Source organism: Otolemur garnettii, unplaced genomic scaffold, assembly GCF_000181295.1.
Source record: "Otolemur garnettii isolate 467f Iridium unplaced genomic scaffold, OtoGar3 scaffold00031, whole genome shotgun sequence".
Taxonomy (NCBI): Eukaryota; Metazoa; Chordata; class Mammalia; order Primates; family Galagidae; genus Otolemur; species Otolemur garnettii.
In genome coordinates, this window is record NW_003852426.1 from 7,670,555 (window position 1) to 7,677,738 (window position 7,184).

Here is a 7,184-nt window from a genome sequence, read left to right on the forward strand (position 1 = left end):
TCTGGCCATTAGCCCCTTCCCATAGTCTCCCCCACTTCAGCTCCAGAACCAAGTATACTCCTTGGAAGGAGGTAGCTGATCACTTTGTCCCACTAGAGTCCCCGTGAGGCCTGTGACAGCTGTGCTGGGTCAGGAATTTGTTTGCACCAAGTGGGAAACCTGCAGCCAGCAGTTCAGGAGTGCCCGAGGCCTGGGCCAGGCACCCAACCCTGTTGAGACTCAGGGGCTCCTGCCCAAGGCTTTGGGCATTAGCTGATCGGGCATCTCAGTGCAGAGAGGAAGCCTCTGCCTTGCTGTAGCTAGTTATGGCCCCAGCATGGGGTGATGTCACTGTCCCCAGCTCCCTTGAGACATCTCTATTCCAGAAGCCATAAACCCCAGACCAGGACTGCCTTTTCCACCTATTGAAAACAGCTACCATTTACCAGGAGCTAAGTATTTGCCATTCATTGTACTGGATCATCCCAGCAATTGTCTAATTTTCATGTGAACAAACTGAGGTTAGAGGAAGAAATGACTTGCCCAGGGAGGGGGTGACAGCCAGGATTATAGCCGGATGGGTCTAACTTGATTCCTCCCTCAACCCTCCTGTCCTGCCTCTGTCTCCCTTCCTCCTGCTTCCCTGTCCTTCTGTCTCCTCCTGGCCAGGCTCTCAGTCCAGCCTCCCTGTCTAATTCCTCCTCTACCTCTCTCTCCTGGCCACAGAGGGAAAGGGAAGCATATTATAGTATATTGTCTTATTGAGTCAAGTTTTAAGCCTAACATTCTTTTTTTTCTCTAACATTTAGTATAATTCTTTTTTTTTCCTAACATTTAGTATAATTTCCATTTTATTTTTTCCCAAAGGATAGTTTTTCTTCAGTCCTCAAGGACTCAGCTCCTTACATGGGCTTTGGCAGAGGTCGTGGGGCAGCACTCACAGGCCTAAACCTGGATGGAGGCGTTCAATCTGAACGGTTCCTGACTATCTTGCTGTGACTAGCACAACTCTCACAGTAATGTAGCTTCACAAGAGAGCTAGGGAAATAGGCGTCGAAGACACTCGCTTCAGAAATGTCCCTCACAGCTGCCGAGTCCACTATGTTCCGAATGACAAACTTCTTTAAAGCTTTGCTTTGGGGCACGAATTGGTCACTGTTCATGCGGTGAATAAGCGGTGAACATAGCCACAGCTCTTTTTTTTTTTTTTAATTTATTGTTGGGGATTTATTGAGGGTACAAGAAACCAGGTTTCACTGATTGCATTTGTTAGGTAAAGTCCCTCTTACAATTGTGTCTTGCCCCCAAAAGGTGTGGCACACACCAAGACCCCACCTCCCTCCCTTCTTCCCTCTCCGCTAATCCCTTCCCCACTCCTCCCTCCTTCTTCCTCTCTCTGCTCACCCCCACCCCTTGTCATTAATTGTCCTTATATCAAAATTGAGTACATTCATGCTTCTCCATTCTTGTGATGCTTTACTAATAATGTGTTCCACTTCCATCCATGTTAATGGCTGTAAAGTCTCCATTTTTTGGCCACAGCTCTTTTTGGCATAACTGTTGTTCGTTCCTTTCTTTGTTATCTTTGAAGCAAGGATGCAAAAGCCATTCTTATTTTTAATTGAGTCAAACCATTTGACTTTTTTCTTTAATTAAAAAAAATCAAATCAAATTAAATCACTCTACTTGCCTGTTAGGGAAAGGCTTCTCACCCACAGCTTATCTGATGCCCATCTTTATTTTTTATTTTTATTTATTTATTTTTTTGCAGTTTTTGGCTGGGGCTGGGTTTGAACCCACCATTTCCAGTATATGGGACCTGCACCCTACAGGCGCTGCCCTGTTTTTGAGCCACAGGCGCTGCCTTATTTTTTATTTTTTTAGAGACAAGGTTTTGCTCTATCACCCAGGCTGGAATGTAGCAGTGTCATCATAGCTCATTGTAATCTCAGACTCCATCAGGTGACCCTCCTGCCTACTGAGTAGCTGGGACTATAGCATGGGCCACCACGCCCAGCTGATTTTTTTTTTATAAAGACAGGGTCTCACTAAGTTCCCAAGACTGTTCTCAAATTCCTGGCCTCAAGTGATCCTCACACCCTGTCCTCCCCAAGTGTTGGGATTACATCACGCTCGGCCTATGTGACGCTTATCTTGCCCCTTACCCCCTCTTAGAAAATCCCAAGAGGAAAAAGAACTGGGCCCTGTCTCAAGGACCTCCTCTCCCAGCTGGGAGGACATGACCCAAAACATGAAGCTAGTTTACCTTACAGAGTTAGGCTTTCCTAGAGTGTCTCTGAGGTGCTGGATCCTACAGGTTCCCAGCCACGTGAGGCAATGCCCTTGTGGATCATAGGTCCCAGGTCCCTTCCATGATGGCTCCCTTCCCCAGGACACTCCTAACACACCGCACCACCATCTTAGGGGGACTGTGTGGAGAGAGGTCCTTGCAACTAACTGCTTCAAGGATAAAAAACTTGGAAGGGATTTCTGTCATTTCCAGGTATTGCCTCTAGTTGGCAGTGGAGCTGACCGAAAGGAGGTGTTAAAAGGTGGTCAGGGAGGCTCGTTGTCGCGGTGGGTGATGCCTGTAATCTTAGCACTCTGGGAGGCTGAGGTGGGTGGATTGCTTGAGCTCAGGAGTTCAAGACCAGTCTGAGCAAGATCCATCTCTAAACATACTCAGGTATGTTGTGGCAGGTGCCTGTATCCCAGCTACTCAGGAGGCTGAGGCAAGAGAATCACTTAAGCCCAACAATGCCATGACACTCTACCAAGGGTAACAAAGTAAGACTCTGTCTCAAAAAAACAAAAAAAAAGGTGGTCAGGGTGATGGGGCAAGGGAGGCAAGGATGCAGTACAGAATACAGAAAGGCAAAGGCAAGGAGGGACAATCTGGAATGTGCAAGGCACTGTGGAGTAACTAGAGATGCTTCTAGTCTCTCTGACGGTCCCAGAGATTAGCCCCACAATGATGGCAATGGCTTTGAGCGGGGCCATTCCCCAATCACTCCCCCCCCCCCCACCTTATTATTGCTCTCCAGCAAGGCCAGGTGGAAGGAGCTTTGAAGAAGGTCAGACAGGCCCAAGTGGTTGTCCATGAGAAGCTGCACACCTCACACCCAGAAGTTGCGTCCAACAAAGCCAGGGCTGAAAGGAGGGTGAAGAAGCAGGTGTGGAGAGCCCAGATGAGGGGAACACTATAATTTAAGAGAGAGGGGAAAGGAACAGAGACAGGTGGGCGCAGCTGCCTCAGAAACACAGGGCTGTGGCTAGGCGCCATGGTTCAAGCCTGTGATCCTAGCAATCTGGGAGACCCAGGCAGGAGGATCGCTTGAGTTTGAGACTTAAAGACCATACTGAACAAGAACAAGGTCACGTCTCTACAAAAAGTAGAAAAACTAACCAGGCGTTGTGGTGGGCACCTGTAATCTCAGCTACTTGGGAGGCTGAGGCAAGAGGATTTCTTGAGCCTAACTAAGAGTTTGAGGCTGCTATGAGCTGTGATGCCACAGCTCTGTACCCAGGACAACAGAGTGAGACTCTGTCTCAAAAAGAAAAAAGAAAGAAAGTGAAATACAGGTCTGAAAACCCCAGAGAGCAGTTTCCAGCTGAGGGGGCAGCCTAGGTCTGTCATGAGGGGCCAGATATGCAGAGCAACCCCCCAAACCAGAAGGAGCTGGCAGACAAATCCAGTGTGTCTGGATAGTGTGTTTTATTAGGGAACTTAGAGGCAGAAGTGTGGTCTTCAGCGGCTGCAAGACAGGTAGCTCCCCGCACTGTTACACTCACACCCAGGGCTTCTATACTATAGGAAAAGGGCAGATATGCTTCAGAGGCAATGTGTGGGAATTTGCTTAAAGGCGAAGTTTACCCTGTGTGTGTGTGTGCGTGCGTGCTCTTACACAAGCAACAATAGATAAACTGGAAATTTTGGAGGCATTCTGGAACTTGGTTAACCAGAAATCACAGACAATTAGCTAGCAACCAAGATGGAATTACTATACTATAGCCTCTACAATGGGGTGCAGGGGAGGACGCTCCAGTCAAATGGGTGTGAGAACAAGAGGCTCCTAGTTCTCTGTGACTCCTGGTTCAGAAGCATCCTTTTCCAGCCTTTTGTGCAGACTGGCTTTCATCTGTGCACCCTGGGCATTGTTCTTTGATGCTCTGTGAGGCACTTGTCTATCCTTTAAAATGATCTGTGTTTTTCCCACTGACTGCTGCCTTGGGCTTGGAGTTCACCGTGAGAGAATGAAAGTAAAATTTCCTAGAGACTCTACTACTGTTGTGCAATCCCAGTCTAGCGCTGGGAAAGCAAGGTTGCTCCAGCAGTGCTACTGACCTTTGGTTTCCATGAGAACAAAGAATGTGGCCGACCAACAATCTGGCCTGAACTTGAGGCCTAAGTTCTAATAAAAGAGGAAAGTGAACTATAAAGGAGAGAATGGGAGCTAAGAAAATTATATCTAAAACAAGAAAAAGCCTTCTGCCCCAAGGTGAGGGATTCAGAGTTGTCTATGAGACCCAGAAAGAGATAGAAACCTAATGTCTAACCTTGGAAATTGGCTAAGCAGATTACAGCACCGCTACTCCATGGAAAGTTTGCAGACATTGAAAATTGATGGTTATAAATATATAAAACAAGTTGGAGAAATTATTTATGATAAATTATATGGGAAAAAATTCAAGACCCAACATTGTGCATATACTATTATTTTATTAAGGAAAAAGGAAAGATGCTAAGACTCTGCTTCTGTTTCTCACACCAGCAGGGGTATAGACCAGGTGTTTTTATAAAATTTCCAGTCCATCCCTAATGCAAAGTTTTTTTTCTTGCTGAGGCGAGAGAATTGCGTAAGCCCAAGAGTTTGAGGTTGCTGTGAGCTGTGATGCCACAGCACTCTACCCAGGGCGATATAGTGAGACTTTGTCTCAAATTAAAAAAAGGAAAAACCACAGTGAGATATAACTACATACCCAAGAGAATGGCTGTCTCCTTCTCCTAGGGCTGCCGTAACAAATTTTCCCAAACTTGTCGGCTTAGAGCAATAGAAATTTATTCTTTCACAGTTCGGAAGGCCAGAAGTCTGAAATCCAGGTGTCAGCAGGACCACGATCCCTCTGAAGGCTCTAGGCAAGAATCCTTCCATGCCGCTTCCAGCCTCTTGAGGCTGCTAGCAATCCTTGGTGTTCCTCGGCTTATATCTGCATCACTCCCATCTCTACCTCAGTTGTCACATGTCCTTCTTCCTGTGTGTCTCTGCTGTCTTCACATGGCCTTTTTTTTTTTTAATTTTTGAAACAGAGTCTCACTATGTCACCCTTAGTAGGGTGCCGTGGTGTCACAGCTCACAGTAACCTCAAACTCTTGGGCATAAGTGATTCTCTTGCCTCAGCCTCCCAAGTAGCTGGGACTGCAGGTGCCTGCCACACGCCTGGTTATTTTTTTGCTGTAGTTGTCATTGTTGTTTAGCAGGCCCAGGCTGGTGTCTTAACCACTGAGCTATGGGTGCCGGGCCCACATGGCCTTCTTATAAGGGCACTTGTTTTTGGATTTAAAGCCCACGTTAATCCAGTATGATGTCACCTTAACTTGATTACATCTGCAAAGACCCTATTTCCAAATAGGGAAGTACCAGGATTTAGGACTTGGACATATCTTTTTGGGATAAAGAATTCAACTCACAGCAATGACTAAAATAACAGTAGAGATAACAACCAATACTGGCAAGAATGTCGAGGAACTAGCTCTCTCATACATTATAGCTGGAAAATAATTTGGCAGTTTTTATAAAACGAAATATGCACTTACAATATGACCCAGCAAGCAACTGCATTCTTTGGCATTTATCTCAGAGACGCGAAAACTTACGTTCACACAAAAGTCTGTACACAAATGTTCACAGCAGCTTTATTCATAATAACCAAATACTAGAAACAACCCAAATGTCTTGAAACCATGGCTCATCTGCACCGTGGAATGCTAGTTAGCAACACAAAGGAGTGAGCTATTTGAGACTTGCAACAGTCTGGATGGATCTCTAGGGTCCATCCTACACATTTTATATGTAATGAAAAACCAGTCTCAAAAGATCTGATGCTATGATTCCATTTATAGAACAAGCTTGAAATGATAAAACTGTAGCAATAAAGCCAGGGACAGGGACGTGGTGTGAGGTTGATTATAAAGGAGTAGCAGGAGGGAACAGCTTTATGGTGATGAAACAGTTCTGGGCCTTGTTTGTGGTAGTGATTACACAAATCTACACATGAGATCAAATTGCACAGAACTTCACATAAACACTCATGTGCACACACAAGTGAAATGTAAATGAGGTCTATGATTCAATTAGTATCAATTCCAATGTCAAGTTCATTGTACTACCATTATATAAGATGTCACCATTGGGGAAGCATTCATGGGACTTTATGTACTGGGGTTTTTTTTTTTTCTTTAGACACAGAGTCTCACTCTATTGCTCTTAGTAGAGTGCTATGGCATCACAGCTCACAGCAATCTCCAACTCCTGGGCTTAGTTAATTCTCCTGCCTCAGTATCCCGAGTAGCTGGGACTACAGGCGCCTGCCACAATGCCCAACTATTTTTTGTGTTGTTGCAGTTTAGCCAGGGCTGAGCTCAAACCCGCCACCCTTGGTATATGGGGCCAGCACCCTACCCACTGAGCCACAGGTGCTGCCCTATGTTCTGTTTTTGTGACTTCCTGTGAGGCTATAATTATTCAAAATAATTACTACTACATTACTAGAAAGCTGAAATGAAAAACAGATTTAGGCTTGGCACTCATAGCTCAGTGGTTAGGGCGCCAGCCACACGCACCAGGGCGGGTAGGTTCAAACCTAGCCTGGGCCTGCTAAAAAACAATAACAAAAAAATACCCGGGCATTGTGGCAGGTGCCTATAGTCCCAGCTACTTGGGAGGCAGAGGTAAGAGAATCACTTGAGCCCAAGAGTTTGAGGTTGATGTGAGCTGTGATGCCACAACACGCTACTGAGGGTAACATAATGAAACTCTGTCTCAAAACGAAAGAAAGAAAGAAAGAAAAACAGATTTGGAAAATTCAAGCCTCAGTTTTCAATCATAGATTTAACAGACAAAAACCAACTATCAGCTCGGCGCCTGTAGCTCAACTGGCTAAGGCGCCAGCCACGTACACTTAAGGTGGCGGGTTCGAATCCCCAG